General features: G+C 42.0%; 1 protein-coding gene across 1 annotated transcript in view; it reads left to right on the top strand.

Moving 5' to 3' along the window:
• The first annotated feature begins 3931 nt into the window (after window positions 1–3931).
• SLC7A14 (solute carrier family 7 member 14) overlaps window positions 3932–24461 on the top strand; it is a 109372-nt gene continuing 88842 nt past the window's right edge. Inside the window, exon 1 of the mRNA XM_086394084.1 lies at window positions 3932–4085. The gene's annotated coding sequence lies outside the window, so the exon portion shown is untranslated. The remainder of the gene's footprint in view (window positions 4086–24461) is intronic.

The raw sequence follows: 24461 nt of genomic DNA, 5'->3' as shown, positions 1-24461 counted from the left end.
TCCTTGGAAGAAAAGCTATGACAAACTTAGACAGCATATTAAAAAGCAGAGACATTACTTTGCCAACAAAGGTTCATATAGTCAAAGCTATGGTTTTGCCAGTAGTCATGTAAGTGTACGAGAAGTGGGCCACAAATAAGGCTGAATGCCAAAGAATTGATGCTTTTGAACTGTGGTGTTGAAGAAGACTCATTTGAGAGTGAGAATTCCTTGGACTGCAAGGAGATTAAACCAGTCAATCCTAAAGGAAATAAATCCTGAATATTCACTAGAATGACTGATGCTGAAGCTGAAACTCCAATACTTTGGCCACCTGATGCAAAGAGTCAACTTATTGGAAGAGACCTTAATGCTGGGAAAGACTGAGGCAGGAGGAGAACGGGACGACAGAGGATGAGATTGTTGGATGGCATCACCAACTCAATGGACATGAGCTTGAGCAAGCTCTGGGAGATGGTGAAGGACAGGGAAGCCTGATGTGCTGCAGTCCATGGGGCTGCAAAGAGTCAGACATGACTGAGCAACTGAACAACAAAGAGGGCACTGCCCTTTCCTTGGAAAGTAGTAAGTTGTATGTCTAGGCCCCTGCATTTGCTTTTGTCAGTTCTCCACCCCTCAACTAAAGTGGTGTCCTCACTCCTTGTATATCACTCTATTTTATTTTTTTTTAATCATGGTTCTTATCTTCACCTCTTTGTTTACTTGATTAGGGTCTGACTCCCTCTACTAGACTGTAAGCTCAAGGAGAACAGGAGCCATTTCTGTGCAGTTCATGGCTATATCTCAAGTGTCTAGAACACACTGAATAAATCAATCAACAGTCCCATATTCCAATTGTTAGAAAAAGAAAAATAGAATGTGTACTTTCAAGATGTAATTAGCAGTCAATTTGCAGTATCATTGCTTAACCCTGGAACTAAGATATGCATCAATTGTTCCTGCTGTGTGTGGCTCTAAATGCTCTGCTACACTTTTATCTACCGCATTTCTATTCATTGATTCATTAATGCTTGGTCTACAGCTGGAAAGTGTCTGCAGTGACTCATAAAGGCAACAATCAACAGGTAAAAGATAAGACCTTGTAAGTAAAGGAGTAGGACCCAAGGGAAACCTTATCAGGAAATCATTGTTAAGGTGTAACTTTCAATTACAATCAATGCAAGATTTGTCCCCCAAGCTTCCTTTTTCTGTCCTATGCTGTGAAAGGTGACTTGAACATTGAAAAGTTGTTTGGAAAAATTATTCAGAGTCCCAGAGCAATTTCTGGTAAAACTGTCCAAATTTTTCTGAAATTTATACTCATCCAAGTAACTGTTCATAATGGTACCATTTTTGAGGCAAAATTATATTATTTCATGCTAATTCTTCCATTCCTTATGCTTCCTCATGACAACACAGAAGTAGGTAGGAGACAGAGGTAGCATTTTACCTAGCCTGGACAATTTTTTTTTAAATGATATATATATATAGGAGCATGAGTTGGCACCTTCTGGTCTTTTGGTGCCCCTAAACATAAAGAGGTCCAAACTGACGCTTCCTGAAGAATATTTTTAAAAAGAAAATCAGCAAAGTGGACTAGAATTTGCTTACAAATGGGAAAACTCCTCAGGAGTTCCTGGTTTGTGTAAAGATGTCATTGGGTTCATAGGCAGTGAACTGGAGACTCATATCACTCAAGGAGCTGATGGTTAACCAGAAATTGCTCCTGGATACTGAATATTCTTGCTTTGAAATCAAACTCATTTTGAATTTCTAACCCAAATCAGTTTTACCTGGGAAAGGCAGAAGAGTGTAAAGCTGCTGTCCTGAAATATAAGTGCAAACTTATCTCAGTTATGAAATACTCATAACCACTGTGACTGTGGCTGGTGTTGTTCTAAAAATTAAAAGGCAGGAAAAAAATTAAATTTAATCCAGAAATTCATCACAGAAGACACTGAAAATGAAAATATAATGCTCAAAACACTACACCCCTTAAATTACATGCACACACACAGACTTACAGAAAAATACTGACAGTTTAGTTGTTGCACATTCCATGATAAATCCCAACTTCCTACCCCTTCATGCCCATAATGCATCTGGACCAGGCTAAATTCAGGGTTTTCTTCAGTCTGTAATGTCAATAATTCACATTTATTCACTCTGGACATTTAATGGTATGGCTTGTCATACATTATCCTCCATTTGAACCAGCTCATGGAAAAGGCAGACAAACATTCTATTCCCATTGAAAAGCTGAAACTCGAAGAGCTTGAGTGATTTGCCAAAGATCATATAATAAGTAACTGGCAGAGCCTGTATTTGGAGAAGGAAACAGCAACCCACTCCAGTATTCTTGCCTGGAGAATCCCATAGTCAGAGGAGCCTACTGTCCTCTGGGGTCGCAAGAGTCAGACATGACTTAGTGACTAAACCACCACCACCAGAGCCTGTATTAAGATGCCAAACTTCTGATTCTTTAACTCTATGCCTTTCCTGCAAAGTTCCACAGCTTCTTGGGTATCCTAGAAGATCTGATATACCCTGCATAAGCTCAAATGAAGGAGATATCTCAATACTTAAGACCTGGATGCTGGTCCAAGGCAGTAATAAATTTAAGCTAGGTAGACTTTCCCAGACTGTCACCCAGGTCCTCTAGCTAGAACTCACAATCTAAAGGTACATTTGACTGCTCCATGCTAGGAAAGAAGTGTCAGACAGCCAACATTCTTCTCAATCAGAAGTCCACTGAATGTGTTTCCAAGGATGGGGCGTTACATCTCATTAGCTCCCATATATTTTGAAGGCCTGGACCAAAGATACAAGATTATGTAGGTACTGTCCATCTAAAGCAGTCTTTTCAATGAATATTAAATAATTAATTCTCTGATGAGGCCAAACATGCCTCGGTTTGTACTACATAGTCCTCATCCTTTTGAGACATAACATAGTTCTCAACAAAACCAATGAAAAAATATAAGCCCAGTAAATTGCTTTTCTCCTTTCATATATTATCTGTCAAGCCTGAATGCACAGACACCCCTTTCTAAGTTTACAAAAAATACTTCCATTCTACTGGTGCAAATCACAGTCTCCTTGTTTCTGAGATTTATTTTAACAGAGACTGGGGAAGGATTCCCATTTATTGAGTTCTAAATATGTTAGGCAATTTTAAGAATATTACCATTTTTAATTCTCATAATAGTTCTGTGAAGGGGTCATTTCACAGATGAGAGAAGAAAGGCTAACAGAAGTTAAATACTCCCAAGGGTATCTATTTTTGGTATGGACCAAAATTCCTCCTCAATCTTCAAATCTCAAAGCCTCAATCTTTTCTACTAATAAGATGTTTATCAAAAGATAAACTTGGTCTATTGGAGAAAGAGGAAGATCTTGTCTTTTTTAGGAGGGGAGGGGAAATCAATCTCCCCCATCCTTTCCTTTCAGCAATGCTGAGGGAGGTGGAAGAAATTTAAGAGCAGCAAGAGCTTGGTGAAGAAGGGGGAAGCTTCCAGAGGGCAGGAACCAGGTCTGGGTAGCCAGCTTTGTCCAATGTCAAGTCCAGCAGAGGTGGAGCTTCTCGCAGAGGCTGTGCATTCGCAACACATCAACACTGCAGAGTCCTGCCTGGTACTCTCCCAGGACGGAGAGCTGCCCGCATCCTTTTCCCTCAGCCTCACATACCATGAGGTACTGGAAGCAGCACCTGGAGGCTTAATAGGCCGGGGAGGAGTTGAGAGCGGCAGATAGCAGTGTGTGTGTGTGTGTGTGTGTGTGTGTGTGTGTGTGTGTGTGTACTGGGGGTGGGGGTGGGGGGGCGTCTGGTGAGAGGCTTCTGCTCGGTAATGTAAGGGGTTGGGCAGCCCACGTGACTCCAGGAAGGCGGAGACAGGCTAGCTGGAGGGAGGGCTGAGAGGCCGCGGGGAGGGTGCAGATAGAGGGGCAATCTGAATAATTGAGGAGCCGTTCGGCAGCGGCGGCTGCCTCCTGCTTTCCTTTGCCGCCAGCACCCCGCATCACGGGAGAAGAGACAAACCCCGAGCTGTAAGTGAGGACCGCCAGCCATCAGCCCCGGTAGCCAGTTCATCACCTCCAGCCCTCCGGTGAGTGAACGTCCCCCTGTCGCTGTAGTCTGTCCCCCTCCGTGGCCCCTGCATCCCAGCTGGAAAATGGGATGATCACCTCTTGTTGAATGAACCAGGGAGCCGGAGCCACCCGGAGCGGGTAAGCAGGAACATGGCGCGGAGGCTGAGGGCGCCCTCCGGGAAGGGGTCTCCTAGAAGGAAGGATGAAGCCGGGTCGGGGTCTCTCCGGCTCTGGCCCGGAATGGGGCCTGGATAGCATCCAGGGTTGGGGGACGCCGGGCTCCAGCTGCGGGGCTGCCAGGCAGGTCTGGCCCGCGGGAGCTAGAGGCGGAGGAGAGAGCCGCCAGCAGCGTTCGGGCCGCCCAGGTCTCCACAGACGCCGGGCCCGTCCTGTCCCCCCAGTGCCTTGGCACGCACCTTGGCTCGCGCCGCTCGGTTTTCTCGGCGTCTGAAAGAGTCCAACGAGAGAGATGCTTTTCCAGCCGAAGCCCGAAGGACGGACGGGAACAATGTCTGCCCTTTTACATGAGAGCAAACTCTTCAAAGGGACTCTATCTGAGCCAGGTGACCTGACAAGGCCATGCGCTCGCAGGAGCATCTGTCCCCAGAGACCGGTGACACACCGGGGGCGACAAGGAGGACGTGATGGGTGAGGTGTCAGGGAAGCTCCCTGAACAGAGGGGGCAACCCCGGGGAGAGGACTCTCACACTTACACCTAAGTCAGAGCCCGCCCCACTTCCCCATCCCAAAGCACATCAGTGTCCTAAGAATCCAAAGGGCCAGAGTAGGGCAGTGTAGCCTCGCCGGACGTAGCCACAACCTCCTTCTAGCTCTTGAGTCAGCACCCTCCTCTCCGCGCCCCCCGCCCCCCGCCGCACCTACACACACACATGTATTTTGTATTGTGATTGAAAAGTAAGACAGAAGTCGCCGAATGGCTAGAAGTGAAGTGAAAGGTGGAGAAAAGGTGCAGGAATGCTGGAAAAATAGAGCCCTCACCGGGCTATATTTTAGCACTCCCCACCCCACCACCTATGCTGACTTCGGTTCTTGGGGGTCTTCAACCGAGAGGAGAAAAGGAATCGGCTCTTGGGAGGTATTCTCACCGTAGTGGCAGGGCCGGTCACTGGCCAAAGTTGACCGAGAAACACAGAATGATAACCCACCCTCCCCTCTCCCAACCCCACTACGACCGGAGCCCCCTCCAGGAAGGGGTTCGGGAGAATGCCAGTCCAGAGAGTGGGCCACAGAGAGGACGGCGGGAGCTGTCCGCGGTGCTGAAAGTTCTCCAAGGCGGCGAGATAACACCGCCAAGGGACTGGAGGCTCACTGCTTGCCAACATTTTTCTCCAAAGCAGAAACTGTGTTAGAACCCTCGTAAAGGAAGTCAAGTGGATCAAGTGACCTAAAGAGAGGGGTAAAGGTGCTATGCATTCCCCGTTTCTCTGCCTTCCCCTTCCCCTCCCCCTCCCCCACCCCTGGATTCCACTTGGAAGCAGGTTTTCCCCAATGCTGGGTTGAGGAGCAAGGAGCGGGTGTCACTCTAGGATCCAGCTTTGCTTACTTGAATGGGAACGAACGTGGTGCCTCATTCTGTTTTCTCTGCCTGCGCTGTGAATCTTCCTGTTGGTGAAGTGTTGGAAACACGGTGTTGTTCTGATAAACGCTACTGTGGCTTTCAAGAACCAGAGAACTGTGAGGCTGCACAAAGGAAGAGGCTTCATTAACGGAGAGACTAACTAGGCTTTCTATTCCTGGCTGAGGTTTTTCCTCTCTTCAGTACCCTTCTCTCTCCACCACGCGTTATCTACAATGTAAATTTTGCATCCTCTAGATATAGATCTCTAAGCAGTCTTGTATGTTTCTTTGAGAGTCTTTTACATTATGGGCTAGATGAGGAATGAACTAAGCCAATTTCAGGAGGCCAAGTTAAGAGATTATTTATTAAAAAAAAAAAAAAACCTACTATATGCTGGGCCATATCATCTCATTTAAGCTTCACAATAGCTGCTAACCAAATGTATCACAAAGTTTAGAAAACTGAAGTTATGTATCTCGAATCCAGAACTTGGATTCAAATTCAAGTCTGCTTAACTCTGAAGTCCAAGATATTTCCATGCCCTTATTTTGGCATTGACTTTGGGCAGTGGTTACTGGAGACTATAGCAAGAATCTGTCAAAGGTAGAGGACCAGCTTTGCTTTTCACAGACACTACTCTCTCTTCCAACCCTTTCCTCTTTAATCTGTTCACCCACCCACTGTCACTAACTCCCACCATACCAACTGCTTTTGTGCATGCTGCTTGAGATACCACTGTTCACACACTTGAGCTTCAGGATAACAGAAACATGACAGAGGAATGAACGGCAGGCTTTCCTGAAGAACAGCAAGGCTTCGGGGAGTCTGGAGAACTAGATCTCACTCGTGCTTTCATATTTAGAATTACACCCTTGAGTTATAGGGCTGGAAAAACCTTCAAGATCATTAAGCATCATTGTTTTACAAAAAAGAGAATTTGGGAACCAAAAGATGCTTATTAGTCTAACGCACATGACTGAAAAGTTAGGACTGGAATCCAGTTGACCTGACTCCAAGGCCAGTGCCCTTTCCACTACTCCCATGATGCCTCAAATATTCTTCCATGCCTTCTCTGATTATCTTTGACAAGAATATCAGCAGGACTGAACTATATTCAGTAATTTGTTGTTTTTGTTGTTGTCATTTAGTTGCTGAGTTGTATTTGACTCTTTGCCACCCTATGAACAGTAGTTCACCAGGCTCCTCTGTCCATGGAATTCTCCAGGCAAGAATACTGGAGTGAGTTGCCATCTCCTTCTTCAGAGGATCCTCCCAATTCATGGGTTGAACCTGCATCACCTCCTTGGCAGGCAGATTCTTTTACCACTGAGCCACCTGAGAGGCACAAACACTCAAAATACAAGTAGTCCTCCTACCTAATTTTCCTTCCTGTTCTTCCCTCTCTGGTCTCACTGTTCCAGTGCTGGCTGACCGAATATAACTGAGATACCTGACCCACATTCCTCAACAACTGTTTTCCCTATACCAACAATTTGCAAATCGGGATGGTGGTATGGCATTTCTTTACTTGCCTTGATGCTGTCTATATTTCCTCTTCTATGATCTATTCTCAACAAAATAATTTTTCCAAAATCAATTACCCTTAGCATCTTCCTGTGTTCTCACAGGTACTTACTTGGCAGAGGCCTCAAAAAGATTTAGGCAGAAATAAGTGATCATCCTAAGTCCTGATATTTATCAATGCTAGGCAGTATGCTAAGTCCTTTCATAAGTCATTGAATTTTCACAATTCTGTCAAATAGACAATTTCATTAGACATGGTCCTAGAGTTCTAGTCCACTCTAACATACAACAGACTTGATACTCTATTCATTTTTGCTTGCTTCTCTTCTAGCCCATAGTAAAATCTCACTTTCATTAATTAGATTTTTGTAGCCCTAGTAATCACACTTGGCAAGATGAAATTTTTATATTAAATTGGACAGTTCTATCCTGCTCCAAAATGTAGAATTTAGAGATTCAAATTCAGTTCAAATGGCACCATTCCACTGTTTCATCTCTTAATATTTACCATAACATATTCCTCCCATTTATTATTCTTTACTTAAAGATCCCCTTATGCCTTCCTAATGCTATTACTGACATTCTGCTTCAAACCTGCTCCAGAAGCAATTAAGGCATAACTCATAATTAAATACATAACTTCTATTATATCATCACTGGGTGATTCTGCAAGGATGATGTTGCTGGGTTACTCAGTCCCAGGTACCATAAGCTTACACTGTCTAGAACCACTCTATCCAATATGGTAGTCACTAGCCATATGTAGTTATTTACCATTTTAATTAGCTAAAATTTAAATGTTAAAAATTCAGCTCCTTAATTACACTAGCCATATTTCAGCTGCTTAATAAAACCATATGTGGCCACTGACTGCCTTATTGGACAATGCAGATACAGAAAATTTCCAGCATTGCAGAAAGTTCTATTGGACAACATTTCTATAGGAAGTGCTAAAAACATCACAGCAACTGAGAATATGAAACTGGGAATAAGGACTTGGGACTCTGCTTTGAAACTTTTTCCAAGAGAAGAGAAAAATCCACCTGTGCTGAGAACATCCCCCAAAGCCCAAAGATGCTCAAGACAATAAGGCTAGGAAGGAAAAACATGTATCTCACTGAAGGAGCCGATGCCTTCTGGAGTTTAATTACACATAGATTCCTTTTTACCATAAAGTCAAATGCTCTATTTTACTGTCTTACTGGTTTCCTGAGTTCCAACTTAGAAATAACATAGCTGTTCTTATTCAGATTTCAAATTTATATATACTTTATATAAATATCTTATATATATATATATATATTTTTTTTTATCTTAAGATAGATAAACAGATCTTAACAAAAGAATGGATGGTAACTTGAAAGATACTCTTTCAGAAAAAGAGCTGAGATATACTCTCAGCCTGATGTTGGTCAAGGATGCCATTCTCAGGCAATTGTTACATACAGAATCTTATTGCTAAAGGAGAGCTTAGAGAAACTGTCTACTCCGGTCTCCGGCAGATCATGCTGGCTTTAATAATAAATACCACTTTGGGGGGAATCATGGTTTATTCATTTCATGGGAACTCTTTATCTCTTAGAGAGGCCTGGATTTTGGAAGAGAGAAATACATTGCCTTGGAGCTGAAAAGAGTTTAATTTTCACTGTCTTCAGCTTGAGGGATTTAACTGATTTTGTATCTCAAGAAATAAATAGAACTGACCGTGTAGCTTTGAAACTCATGCTGGTAGCATACAATCATTCACTTAATCAATAAAGTAGTTGAGGAGTGTCATATATTTGCACAGAAAGGCTGTGGTCACAGGTGTTTGGAACGCCTATAGCCTAGCACATGGGTGCTCAAAAGATATTTGCTGAATTCATACCATTGTTCCAGGTCACTTCATGCCACAAACTCATCTAGCCAAGAAATGAGTACTCCCCGTGGCATTTTCCCTTATCAAATAAAACAGGAGACAGACACAGAACATCAAATCTTACCCTGATAACCACCCTCCTAACCCCTCTGGGGGCATAGGTAGTGATGGCCAAGACAGACCACCACTGAGAACTGTGTCTTGCTGTTCTCCTCCAGGGAACAAGGAACACATCAGTCCAAGAGTGTTTCATTTCTTTATGATGAGGCAATTTCACAAACAATACTTAAATGGAATTGTATGATACTTTTCACTTTTACCTTAAAGAGACATTTATTTCCTTAAGAAATAAATGATTGGCCTTCATGATTGTTGCAGGCAACTACTATTATTCCTAAGTTCAGAAGGGGCTTAGCTCAAAATGAAAACACATATAATAATAAGAGGAGAGCTGACAACATCACAGTTTGATTGGTCATATAATATTATCCTTTTCCAGGAATAATTGGGCTTTCCTTTAAAAGTTTTAACTGGTGATTACTGACAAAAATGAAAGAAAAACATCTTTCTATTCTAGCAAGTCATTAAGCAAATGCCTGGAATTAGCTGATTCTCACTTGCCAAAGGCAAAATATTCCAACCCAATAAACTGTCCTACAAATGAGCAAGCTGATCTCCATCATCTGTTCATTTGAAAAATTGTTTTCCTTTGTTTGTTTTAAAAATAATCAGCAAATTTAAAAAAAACAATTGCATCCAGGTGTTTGAACATTTTGATGACAAAATGTTTCACATAATTGTAAAGATTTAATTGTTTATTAGAGAAAATCTTTATACAATATATTATTGTGCCAATATTTTGTAACAGTTGAATAACCTAACTCTCTTACTTTGCAAACAGAAAAACTGAGGCTGAGAGTGGTCACTCAAGTTAATAACAGAGGCAGAAGCAAGACTTGAGTCTTCTTTCACAATTCACTGCTCCTTGCATCTTTTAACATCATGCATCTTTTCATTAGTCATTAAAATTTTTATCAATGACTTTAGCCACCAAAACTTTACCAGAGATGCTAAGAGTAGGAAAATGAATGTATCTGGATTTCAGATTATTTCCCTTGTATCCTGGTGTGAACTACTAGTCAAGGATAGTCAACAGGTAGAAATTTCATGGCTGGTATTATAAGGCAGAAGAAAAGCATTCAAAACTTCAGAATCTTTGTTGCCAAGAATTTGAACAAGGATTTTACTTCTCTCACCTTCATTACCTTCATCTTTAAACCAAGAAATTTGGATTAAATAGTGTTTCAGGTCCCACAAGCTGTAATATTCCATGGTTCTATGAAATGAGGCTAAAGACTTGAATATGCTGTCTCACTGAGCCCAAAGAATCAAAAATAAATGAAGGATTCCTATTTTTACATCATTATTTATTGGAAGCTCTGACATGTCATGACATGTCATGCTAGTATTTCACCTAGTTACAGCAATAATGATAATGATAATGATCATGATAGTGAATACCCTTACTCTGACCCTAAATGTTGGTAATGTTATTATCCCTTTTTTACAGATGAAGAACTGGATCCTAGAGTACTTAAATAACCTGCCCCAATTCTTATTTCTTCATGGCTATGCTGGATCTTCACTGCTACACATGGGCTTTCTCTAGTTGTGGAGATTGGGGGCTGCTCTCTAGCTGCAATACTCAGACTTCTCATTGCAGTGGCTTCTTTTGTTGTGGAGCATGGGTTCTAGGGCGTGCAGGCTCCAGTAATTGTGGTGCACGGATTTAGTTGCCTTGTGGCATGTGGAATCTTCCCAGACCAGGGATAGAACCCATGTCCCCTGTGTTGGCAGGCGGATTCTTAACCACTGGGCCACCAGGGAAGTCTGACACTTCCTCTTTGAAAACCACTAGTCTCTCAGATAACTGATGTGAATCATTTTTAGGCCACAACATACAAGCCCCTTCTCTGGGGAATTTTCACTTTACCTACATTTTCTGGCTAGAATAGCAATCACAAGGTGAATAGAATTCCAGGTTTCTGGTTCTGATGAAGTTACATAGGGATCTGTATTGTCTTTCTGCAAGATGGCTCTTGTCCTTCTGTAAGTTACGCCACTGATCAATTGTTTCCGTAGTTCAGTACCGAATGTTGTTGCTTTGCACCATGCTGCTTTTCCCAGAGTACATGAACTGCCTGTACTGCCAGAAATGAATGAATGCTGGTGCAGGATCCATCACCTTTTAACGCTACAAATGTCAGCCTACCACATCTTCACTGTTCAGTAGAGTTTTCTGGTGTTTACCTCCAGGTTTTTTACTCAGAGTGACAATCTAGACAGCTTTTAAGGAAGAGAAGGAGAGCTTCCAGAGTGTCATTTCCTAGTGATGGGCTTCTATCAAAAATAAGACTAAAATTTTCAAAATCATGTGTAGAATTCATTTTCTTCTCATTGCTGCTAAGTCACTTCAGTCGTGTCTGACTCTGTGCGACCCCATAGACGGCAGCCCACCAGGCTCCCCTGTCCCTGGGATCCTCCAGACAAGAACACTGGAGTGGGTTGCCATTTCCTTCTCCAATGCATGAAAGTGAAAAGTGAAAGTGAAGTTGCTCAGGCATGTCCAACTCTTAGCGACCCCATGGACTGCAGCCTACCAGGCTTCTCCGTCCATGGGATTTTCCAGGCAAGAATACTGGAGTGGGGTGCCATTGCCTTCTCCATTCTTCTCATTAACCCTATCTTAATACCAAATTAGTCAAATAGAATACATGACAGTATCTATCTACCTCACTGTGGGTTTTAACGTATATTAAATCTGCTCCTCATATCACAAAAAGGGCCAATGAGATACTCCTTGTGAACCATAAAGTCTTTACAAAGGAAAGGATGGATTTTCTGTCCTTTCTGTTCTTTTCAAAAATAGCTCTTCTCTTCAAAAAATAGCTCCAGTCCTGAACCTGACTTCACAGCTATATCAAAGTCTTTAGGGTTAAGATCTTAGACCTAAGCTTGCACGTCTAGAAAATGCTTATTAACAATAAGGGAGGCTTCCTGGTTCCTTCTAAAATCAATAGTTCTCAAACTCAGGTGCTATCTCACTAAAGGGTTTTTTTTTTTTTTTTTATTCTTACAAACACTGGGGGTAGGGGGAGGTATTATCACTGGCTTTGGCAGCCTGGGATCAGGGATGCTAAATATCCTGCATCAGCAGGACAACCCTGCACAATTAAAAAAAAAAAAAAAATCCCACCTGAAATGCCAATAGCACTCCTCCTGCACTGAGAAATCATGCTCAAAGTGAGATGCTGTTCCAGCTTCCTAATTCCCCAATTGATACAGAGAATTTACTTTAGTATCCTTCCCCAGATGGAATGCAACCAATGTGAAGTCTACAGCAGCTCAGATGCATTACTGGGATTTCAGTAATTTTATTGAATTCAGGGCTGGTTCATGCCCTGAATCATGAAGTCTATTGTCACAGCTACAAGAAACCTCAGAAATCACCCCAACCAGCCTTCTCCCTTCCCTATGTTTTAAAGATGAAGTAATTGAAACCCAGAAATGTTAAGTGACTTGCCTAAGGTCAGCCAGCAAATTAGTGACAGGACCAAGACTAGAGTGCAGTCCATCCTCTTTGTTGATAGCATTTTGCCCTGCTCTGTACTGCCTTCAGGAATTTTATTCATCCTTGGAGCACAATCCAGTGTAACACACAGTGTGATTATTAAGTATTTATGAAGCTCCAAGTTTTCCACTGCTCACTATTGAGATATGGTTCCTTCATAACAACCAGGTAAGATATCAGATCCTGGGCTACGTCTATACAAGAGCATTCTTCTTAGAAATAGATAAGCAGCATACCCAACACATGGGCACAGCCATTCTTCCCCCGCCTCACACACCCTCCCCTGCCTCCTCGTTTCAAACTGCCAGAGATTATAGAGGCACAGCCTGAACAGAAGGCATCTTAATCTCCGGTGATTCTGTAAATAATATGCTGTTCATGCTTGCATATAAATGATCACAGCCTCTCTACTTTCCAGATGAGGGAGACTTCAGAAAGATGAAGTTGCCTGCACACAGAGCATGTCAGAGAGAGGATTTTCAGATTCCAAGCACCAGCTCTCTTTGTAGCAGGGTTAAATTTTTCACCCATCTGCACATTCCTAATTATTTATCCAGGCTTATGGTCTTAAATTTCACCTCACAGTCAAGTTAGTTTGTGCATATTTAGATTCTCAAATTGCTTATTTCCTACTTTTCATTCTCTGGCCACCGTTCTTCTACCTCTCATCCAATATACATCCAATAGAGATCATCTAAACCAATCCACTCAATTTACAAGAGATGAAACTCTATCTCTGAAAGCCAGAGAGGCAAAGCTGCCAGTTCAAGGTTAGATTCTCTGACTCCCACCCCCATGCTTTTCCCTCCACACCAAGCTGCGACTTTCCAAGGGTAGGTAAAAGAGCATCTTCCCACTCCCCACACACCTCCCATTCATTGACCAACCCCATAAGGATGGATGGAAATGACTAACTGCACTGTGCTCTGATGCTTATTCCAGGACCTTATTTAGAATATCCACAACTTAGTATCTCTCACTTTGTATTGATCCATCTATCATATTAAGAAGCTGGTTATAGAGGACACTTTCTAGTCCAGAGGGTATATATAATCAATATCATCAAGGCAGAGATCACCACAAAACTGTGCTCGAGAAAAAAGAGGGCATGATCCATGGCTCCCATCACTTGATAATGGAGCAAAGTTCATCCTGCATTCACTGTAAATGGCAGGTCATTGGATTCATAATCCCAGAAAGCAGATAACCGGGTAAATGGGTAGGCTGAAAAGAGTAAGAAAGTTAAAAAAGACAACTCCTAAACCATGTCTGCTTTAGGAGCAAGGTGTTTTTCCTGAATTGATCAGCATGTGTTCATGCTAAGTTGCTTTAGTCGTGTCCAACTCTTTGCGACCCAATGTACTGTAGCCCACCAGGCTGCTGTCCATGGGATTCTCCAGGCAAGAATACTGGAGTGGGTTGCCATTTCCTTCTCCAGGGAATTGATTAGCATGGTACATTTAATTTAATGTACACAAGGCTTACAATAATAGGGTTTTTCTTTTTTTTAGAAAATCAATGAAACATTTTCTATTTAAATTCATTCTGAAGAATCATTTAAAAACAAAAACAGGTGGTGTTTCAGCAAAAATTGCACTGAAAAGAGAATTGGTGAAGAAATCTAAGAACCAGCTTCTCAGGCAGGGTTTCACACCGTCATGATTGTCTCATCGTCTGACCAGGCTTATTAGGTTTAGAAACCTGATTTTATCAGTTCTATCAAAAGTCTTCTAGCTCTGCAGAGCCAAGCCATGCTCCCCAAATCCCAAGAGAATGACCTGATAACTAGATGCCAATACAGTCACTTCTAATGTAGGATGCTTTCAAGTATTGCCCAGGTCATTCCCATCCTGGTATTAGGATAGTAAGAAAACCGAACAAGTCATAGAAGATGACTTGAGAGCACAAGATCAGGATCAGTGGAGTTGGAGAAGCAGTCTCAGGAAATCTACCATCCACCCTGAAACAGGGACTAGAGAATTCTTCCAAATTCCACCAAGAACACCTTTCAGATTACTGGAATATTGGGCCCTCCAAGTGGAGGATCTTGTTTCCCCTTTCTCTAGTGTTAGAGAAACTTTGGAAAATTATTTCAGTAGAAGGTAGACTTTAGCTTCTGTGCATCCCTCATCTTCTGTTAGGATATTATTTCATACATGTTATAACTTCTTAACTCATAGCTTGTCTTATATTTAGTTACATTCTAGTCTCCTTTAGGGAGTTTTGGTAGATGCCCCAGTTTAACCACCAGTCATGAATAAGTCACCCTAGTGGCTGGGTTCTTTCTAAGGGGCAAATCTCTTGTATTTTGCACATATTCTATTTATTCCACTTCTCAGAGGGTGCCATGATCTGACCTCGCTCTGAGAGCACTGGGTCTGGTGTATACTTGTCAGTAATCTTCATGTGTGGACCCTGACATTTGAAACTGTTTTCATTAGTCACTCTCAACACAGAAAATATTCATGGGGTGACTATGACTCATCCACAAAAATGCCAAAGGAATCAACTCTCAAAAGGTTTTTTTAAAAAAAATCAGACACCATTGTTACCTCTGACAGAGGTCAAACAATCATTTAACTATTTTTATTCTCCCCTTGAGCAGGCTAGTTATCCTAGTTCCAAGCAAGCATAAACTGCAACAGACGGTCTGGGATTCATCTTAAGTTCTTTCCTAGTCACACAGACTTTTGACACACTTTCTATTCCAGCATCAGAACATAGAGGAGGAAAATATCTGAATGAGTATAGACTGTTGTGCCAGAAATAAGTTCCTAATATAGACAACTAAAACATGCCACCATAGAACTTAACTGTCAAAACAGAAACAAGACTTCTCCATTTCAATACTGTCTTAGTGACTAGCCTGTGTTCTTCTTTTCTGCCCCCAAGTCTATTCCAAACCAGTTGTAAATAAATATTATGGTGCCAACACAGTAATACTGGGTATCTGGGGAGAACCTTCAGTTGAGCTTTGTGATGTCGTCTCTTTACACACGTGATTCCAATATGGCAAGTTACTGAAGTCAGGGATAATTACATAGCTACATCATAATACTTCTGACAATAGTCACAACAGCTCAGTTCAGTTCAGTTCAGTCACTCAGTCATGTCCGACTCTTTGCAAACCCATGAATCACAGCACACCAAGCCTCCCTGTCCATCATCAACTCCCGGAGTTCACTCAGACTCACGTCCATTGAGTCGGTGATGCCATCCAGCCATCTCATCCTCTGTTGTCCCCTTCTCCTCCTGCCCCCAATCCCTCCCAGCATCAGAGTCTTTTCCAATGAGTCAACTCTTCACATGAGGTGGCCAAAGTACTGGAGTTTCCACTTTAGCATCATTCCTTCCAAAGAAATCCCAGGGCTGATCTCCTTCAGAATGGACTGGTTGGATCTCCTTGCAGTCCAAGGCACTCTCAAGAGTCTTCTCCAACACCACAGTTCAAAAGCATCAATTCTTCGGCGCTCAGCCTTCTTCACAGTCCAACCCTCACATCCATACGTGACCACTGGAAAAACCACAGCCTTGACTAGACGGACCTTTGTTGGCAAAGTAACGTCTCTGCTTTTGAATATGTTATCTAGGTTGGTCATAACTTTCCTTCCAAAGAGTAAGCGTCTTTTAATTTCATGGCTGCAGTCACCATCTGCAGTGATTTTCACATGTACTCATTTAATCCGAGGAGTAGGTATATTTATCCCAATTCTTCATATGAGAATTATCAATTTTAAATGACATGCCCAAGGTCTTAGAGCCAGATTCAGATCTGTGCTACCTGACACCAAAATCCTCCCCATTCATACTACTCATCCACAGTTTTCTTAATTAGTTTATTTTAATTGGAGGATAATTACTTTACAATATTGTGATGGGTTTTGCCATACATCAACATGAATTAGCCACAGGTGCACATGTGTCCCCCAATCCTGAACCCTCCTCCCACCCCACTCCCCACCCCATCCCTCTGGGTTCTCCCAGAACACCGACTTTGAGTACCCTGCTTCACACATTGAACCTGCACTGGTCATCTATTTTAAATATGGTAACATACATGTTTCAATGCTATTCTCTCAAATCATCCCACCCTCATCTTCTCCCACATAGTCCAAAAGTCTGTTCTTTACATTTGCGTCTCTTTTGCTGTCTTGCATATAGGGTCATCGTTATTGTCTTTCTAAATTCCATATATATACATTAATATACTGTATTGGTATTTCCCATTCTGACTTACTTCACTCTGTATAATAGGCTCCAGTTTCATCTACCTCTTCAGAACTGACTCAAATGCGTTCTTTTTTATAGCTAAGTAGTATTCCATTGTGTATATGTACCAAAACTTCCTTATCCATTCATGTACTGATAGACATCTAGGTTGCTTCTATGTCCTAGCTATTGTAAACAGTGCTACAGTGAACATTGGGGTACATGTGTCTCTTTCAATTCTGCTTTCTTTGGTGTGTATGCCCAGCAGTGGAATTGCTGAATCATATGGCAGTTCTATTTCCAGTTTTTAAGGAATCTCCACATTGTTCTCCATAGTGGCTACACCAGTCTGCATTCCCTCCAGCAGTATAAAAGGGTTCCCCTTTCTCCACACCCTCTCCAGCATTTACGGTTTGTAGACTTTTTGATGGCAGCCATTCTGACCAGTGTGAAATGAAACCTCATTGTGGTTTTGATTTGCATTTCTCTAATAATGAGTGATGTTGAGCAACATTTCATGTATTTGTCAGCCATCTGAATGTCTTCTTTGGAGAAATGTCTGTTTAGTTCTTTGGCCCACTTTTTGATTGGGTCATTTATTTTTCTGGTATTGAGCTGCATGAGCTGCTTATATATTTTGGAGATTAATTCTTTGTCAGTTGTTTTGTTTGCTATTCTCTCCCATTCTGAAGGCTGTCTTTTCACTTTGCTAATAGTTTCCTTCATTGTGCAAAAGTTTTTAAGTTTAATTAGATCCCATTTGTTTATTTTTGTGTTTTGTTTTTTTTTCCATTACTCTGGGAGGTGGGTCATAGAGGATCTTGCTGTGATTTATGTCAGAGAGTGTTCTGCCTCTCTTTTCCTCTCAGAGTTTAATAGTTTCTGGTCTCACATTTAGATCTTTAATCCATTTTCAGTTTATTTTTGTGTAACTTATCCACAATTTTAAAAGTCTCTCTGAGACAGACTGATCCTAATGTATCTTACATGAGTATACGGATGACAAGAATGGCTCCGCAAGTGCACTTACCTTCGTGGCCTTATCAGAGGAGTTAGACCCAGAGGTCCAAAGCTTTCACGTGGAACCGTGAAAAAGTCATACTTTTTCTAGGCCTCAGTCATTCCATCTACGAAAGATAAATAATAGTGGCTCTTTAGTTATTCACTCATTCAACAAATATTCTAAAAACTGAAGTGACAGTGGAAAAAAACACAGTTTAAGAGTTGTTAATAAAAATAGGAACCCCTGTTCAGATTATTGTTGCTAAAATAAAGATAATACTAAGTGCCAATGGCCTAGGGTATGTGGAAGACTGCATTCAAGATTGTTTTGGGTTAGTTTCTTAATCAGCAAAGCAGTTTGAAATCTTCTCATGTATCTGTCAAATAAAACTACAGGCCCAACTGACCAACATAATGCAAGTTGTTACTTATGAAAAACAATAGCCTGGATCCTCAAGGTTCCTGTGAATGGTTTCTGAAGACAAATTTGTCCTAAGCGATGAACAATACATCTTTAGACTTAAATTATTACAGAACTTCAAAGTGCCTTTTTATTTGCCTAAGGAACTCATTTCTTTCAGTGAAGGCTGAGATCACGTGATTACCCAAAGCAAGAACACAGTACAGGAAGACTAATAATCTATAATGGCAAAAGAGATATCTATTAAGCAAACAGAATGGGCAATTTGAAATAAAGGGAAGTAAGGCCATTTTGAAAGGCCATTTTGTTCAGTTTAAGAAAATTCTTAAGTTTAATCTTGCTGGAACTAGTGAATGTTAAGAAAACACTGAATGAGAGAATAAAAAAGAAAACTTGCTGTTCAGTTGCTAAGTCCTGTCTGACTATTTGTGACCCCATTGATTGTAGCGCTTCAGGCTTCCCTGTCCTTCACTATCTCCCGGAGTTTGCTCAAACTCATATCCATTGAGTCAGTGATGCCATCCAACCATCTCATCCCCTGCCGCCCCTTTTCTCCTCCTGCCCTCGATCCTTCCCAGCATCAGGGTCTTTTCTGATGACTCTTCACATCAGGTGGTCCAAGTACTGGAGCTTCAGCTGAAGTCAACCCACAAAAAGGAGGGGGAAGAGATGGCATTCTTCCTAAAGCACTTTCCCTAGAAAGGAAGAGTTGAAGTGGGAGGTGCAGAGGCGTTTGCTGGGCGGTGAGAAGTGAGATGTGTTTCCTTCCCCTCAATCAAAGACTTTACCGTGTCCCAGGCTTGAGAGTAAGAGACATCGCACACATAAATAAGCAGATGGCTCTTTCTTCAGTTCTGAATCATCCAATTTGTCCCCAGTTTTCAGAAGTCACTTGGCAAAAGGCATCATCATGAAGCCATTAACTAATGATTGCAAATTCACCAAGCCTAGAAGCCTAATTTATACACAGGAAACTATTTGGACTTTTAAAGTAATTTTCTCCTGTTAAGAAAAGGGGCATCAAGCCTTTCTTGGCATAAAAACAAAACAAACAAAGACTCAAAAAATCAAGGGGGAAGCACTGGCATTAGAAAATGAAGGAAATTTGCCAGCCTAATCTCACAGCTTAGCTTGTTTGCAAGGCCAGTTTCTAGTCAAAAAGTAGGATAATAAGAGTTGTAAACAGAATGTTAAAATGTGATTTATGACTGGACTGTGTCATATCACTCAAGGTGATCCATTTTAACTTAGCTTTAAATATCAAAGCAAAGTTCTCAGTGTTGGCTTTTTTTGTTTGTTTTTTAATGAACTATAAGGAGGTCCTTATTGGAATTTATTTGCTGCTCAGCTGCTTGCAGTTTTTTGGAGAAGTGTTTCATTACAAGCTCGATGGCTATAAGATTAGTAAAACTCATCTCTCCTGGACCTTGAATGCTGAGCTAAGGGGATTAAGCTTTAAGCCACAAGTGCTGGGAGCCACCAAAGGTTTTAGTATGGTGAAAGTTATGACCAGAAGAGTAACAGAAGGTTCTGGCAACAGTGAGTGGGATAGCTGAGGGAGACAGAGAGAGGAGGGGAACAGAAAAGTCAAGTCAGGAGATTGTCAAAAACATTCAAAAGAAAGAGGATTTCATAGCCGCAGAATCAGGGGCCATTGTTATTTCTTGGCTGGTGTTAAATCATGTTGCCTGGATCTGGAGATGAGCACAGCTCCCAGGACTAGGGCTCAAGAGCGCCCTCTCCTTGACTTCACACCTGACCCACGCCCTCCCCCTCCTTTCTGTCAGCTGACTGGAACCCCTCTCCACTCATGGTGAAAGGGTTGGTGGGGATGGGCTGGAGTGCAGAGAGAGGTAAACCAGAGGAGCTTTGCCTGCCTGGAACCAAGACGGTGCCAAGAAGGCAGCACAGGGAAGCAAAGCAGGGGTGGTGGTTTCAGGCCAGCCTCTCTAGCAGTGTGTGCCTCACCTCGCACAGGTTACTTTGCTTTTCTGGGCCTGAGATGCCCCAACCTTCGAACAGAAAGGCTACTGTGGATGATTGCCATGGTTCTTTCCAGCTTGAGAATTTATAAAATCAGCAGTGATTATTAATTTAAAGATGCATTTCATGGACCATATTCAATTCAGTTCAATTCCAGGGCGGACACTGTGCAAAATGCCAAAGGGTTTGATTTCCTCCTTTTATTCCCCACCACTCCATTTCTTGTATTTTTCCATTATTTTTCAGATACAGTATTTTTCCCCCGTTCCTTTTTTTTTTTTTCTCCATTTTCCAGTGGTAGCAGGGAGGGGGCTGTTTCCATAAGACAAGACACTGGGATCATCTGTTTATTGACAGGACAAGGGACTAGCCCGCCAGCTCTTTTGCACATCATTCTGCTGATGTCCCGTAGTCCTGTACCAGCAGGAAGAGGAAGTTGAACTCAACCTCCCTTCTGACTTTTATTTTTTAATCACTGCTTTCTCCACCAAGCTGCAGGCTTCCAGATGTTCTAGGCAACTCTCCCTCACTGCCTACAGGTCAAGCAAGATGATTGCTGTTACCCACTTTTCCCTAGGAAAACAAATAAAGAAGGAGGCTATTTATACTGTCTTGCTGTAGTTTAACTTGACAATAATTAATACGCATGTGCATATGTACACACACAGCCCAGCCTCTTGAATGCAACTGCATCTGTTTAACCTTGGCCTACTCAACTCTAACCAGAGAGCAGGGCCATGGAGGCCTCACTCCCAAGGAAACAACTGAACCCTGAATTAGTCACCTGTCTTTTAGTCCCTTGAGCTACTATTCCATTTGAGAACTATCAAATACTTGTCTTGCTCATCTCAGTTGAAGCTGAGCTCAGCTAGGGTCTCCCCTATTTTACTGCCCCACCCCACCCCCAACCCCAGCCTAAGGCTTTCAACCCCCGACTCAGTATCTCACTTCCTACACCAGCCTAGTTAATATTCTAAGCACAACTTCTAAAGAAAGAGAAACAGGCCAGCAGAGGAAGCGAGAATCTATTTCTTCCAGTGCTCACAGCCTAAGGAGGCTAAAGATTTTCTCCTAACAATCCAGGATTCTGCGATGAGAACCAGGTTATTGGGTAGCTAGAAATACTTCAAAAATAAAACACTCAACACCCAAGAGAGGCCTACGTGGATGTACATGGAGCCCAAAGCTGGAGAGATGAGGAAAGACTACCAAAAAAGTATTATAGAAAATGTAAATTATTATTAAAATTAGAGGGAGCAGTTGATCCAGCCCCATCTCCTAGAACAATAACAATAATATCTGTATTTTAATCTAGTACATACCACACACTTCATATACATTAACATGAATTAGCACAAAAATCCTAATAAGGTGGGCATTTTTATGCTCTTTTTTTTTTAAAAAGAAAAGCTCTTCCCTGGTGGCTCAGATGGTAAAGAATCTGCCTGCAATGCAGGAGACCCGGGTTTGATCCCTCAGTCAGGAAGATCCCCTGGAGAAGGGAATGGCAACGAATTCCAGTATTCTTGCCTGGAGAATCCCATTGACAGAGAAGCCTGGAGGGATATAGTCCATGGGTTCCCAGAGAGTCAGACAAAACTGAGCAGACTAATACTTTAGATAAAGAAACCAGGCTTAGAAAGACCATAACTCTAACACAGATCTGTCTAACTTCAGAGACTAGAGATGATTACTTCTGCAAAAAATAAACTGCTGAAACTTAAACTTGGTAAAATAAAACCAAAGCCAGTGTACTGGAGGCAGACCTTTTGGGTCCAGGGAACAGCAGTGTGACCCTGGGCACATCCTTTAGGTCACACTTTCTTGTCTATGAAATACAAGTTTGGGATCCAATCATTTCTTCCAACCCAGCACCTGGGAGTGAGCTTATAGTCCCTGCATGTCTCAGCCACAGGAGCCAACAGCTAAAATCTTAGCTCAGCACCACAGATCTCTAACAACAGGAAATGCCACTTCAGAGGCTCTGGAAATGACTCAGAAAATCATTCTGTTCTCCAAAGAGAACCTATAATTTATACGACTGTGATTATCCCACCGGTCAGGGCCTAGGTAACATTCAGCATTCCATTCCATGGCACTCTGACAACACTGGAGACAGGAGCTGTGCTCAGTTTTTTTAAATACATGTGTTTAAAGCAGATAGTGACTCAAAAATGAAACAGGGTAAAAAAATCAATATTACAACCCACACATTCCTCTTATGTGAGAACCCATGACAAGAACATGTTAATGGCAGGGAGGGCTGGGGTTATTTACCAGCAAAGAGTCTTCATTTAATAAAAGGAGTCACCAGGATTCCTAAATAGTGTATGTTTATAGTCTGCAGAGACTGAACTTGATGGAGAGATAGACACTAAACCAATGGTGACTGAATGCAGATCAAAACCAAAGTGAGAACATGTGTTATTTAAATTGAAAATAAGATATCCTGTTTACAAAGGTTTGCTTTACACATAAGTGTTAGGAACCAGTGTTTGCTGAACGGATGTGAGTGTCCCTTTGGTATGGCAGGAGCCCTCTAGGTACAAATCTACACAGAGGGGCTGGATGCACACAGGTGAGGGAGGGAGAAAGAGAGGTGGAGGCGAGATGTGAGGGAGCCTCATTTCTGCTTAGAAAGGCATCATGGCAGTAAAAAATTGTATTGACTTAAAATAAAAATGGATGTTGCTAGAAAAGAGGATGATATATGGTGCAATTCTTTGAGTTAAACAACCAAAAATGAAACTTCGTCTAAGCCATCTAGAATATCAATAGGGCTTCTTCGGTCAGTATGTTAACCATTAAAGAGAGTTTGACAAGCAAAAGCAATATTTCTTGTAGCAAGGCCGGCAATCAGACAATGCTAGCATAAACAACGTCCCCCAGGAGGAATCGGAAATCTCATTACTGCCTTTGTGGTTTACCATGTCCTGACCCACAAACAACCAAACATTACCAACAACACACTGTGGATCGCCTTTTAAAGTTTATACCCCCTTTTCATGTGGCATTTCTTATTTAATCCTCTTCACAACTCTTCAGGGTAAGCAGAGCCAATATATTATCTTTGTTTTGAAGACAAAGAAACAGGTTCAGAAAGGTAGACGGATTTGTTTAAAGACATACACTTTTTCTGTAACAGGTTAATCTAAAACCCTGGAGTTCTGACTCTTAGTCCATTGCTCTCTCCACAATACCCCAGTAGGATCTGAGGCTTGGAGTACTCTCTTTCATAGGCTTACGTGGAAGGCAGCTCATATGTTTTGTGTGAAGATACAGACACAGCAATTTCCCACACTGGGAAGTTTGTGAATCAGTAAACAAATATTTGTTGCAAGAAGTCTGCTCGATCGTATATTAACACTGAAGAAGACTAAAACATGAGCCATGTCCTCAGGGAGCTGATAGCTGTGAGGCCTAGACTGTGAAGGGACTTGAAACCACAAGATGTATTATCAAAAGTAGTATTAGCATCAGTTAAGCCTCAGAGAATGAAGAGGTGAATCAGAAGGGGAAATGGGAGAAAGAGGGGAAGAAGGGTTAGTACCCAGGACGGGGCACTACTGCTTAAGGACATGAAGGCCCACACAGGAGGGACAGTAGATTTAGGCCCCCTGGAAGAGGGGAGTTGGAACTGAGATACCCACACAGATCTAGGACTTTCAAAGGACCTCATGGTCAGTGAAAGGAAACACAAGAAAAATCCTACTCACCCATCAGAGATCGTCAAGGGAGCTGGTCTCTGCCCAGAGTTCTGAATACAAAACAAAAAAGGCTTGCATGAGAAACCAAAGCCTTAGCCTTTCCACAAAAGGGTGGAGTCTAGATTCACAGTACTCACTCAGTATGAGAATTCCAAGGCTAAGAATTTAACATAAAGACTGGGCCACAAATACCCATAAGGCACCTTTCACAAAGGCTTCCCAGGTGGCCCAGTGGTAAAGAATCTGCCTGCCAATGCTGGAGACAAAGGAGACATGGATTTGACCTTTGGGTCAGGAAGATCCCTTGGAGGAGGAAATGTCAACCCACTCCAGTATTCTTGTCTGGAGAATCCCATGGACAGAGGACTCTGTTGGGCTACAGTCCATGGGGTCACAAAGAGTCAGACACAACTGAGCAAGTAAACAACGAGAACCTTGCAGAAGAAAAATGCAAAAAACTCTGAAAGGATACTCTGACC

This window comes from Bos grunniens, chromosome 1, assembly GCF_055505025.1.
Source record: "Bos grunniens cultivar Pamir isolate PY7600 chromosome 1, Bosgru_T2T1.0, whole genome shotgun sequence".
NCBI classification, from domain to species: domain Eukaryota; kingdom Metazoa; phylum Chordata; class Mammalia; order Artiodactyla; family Bovidae; genus Bos; species Bos grunniens.
Note: the sequence above shows the minus strand (reverse complement) of the source record. Positions and strands in the feature narration are given on the sequence as shown.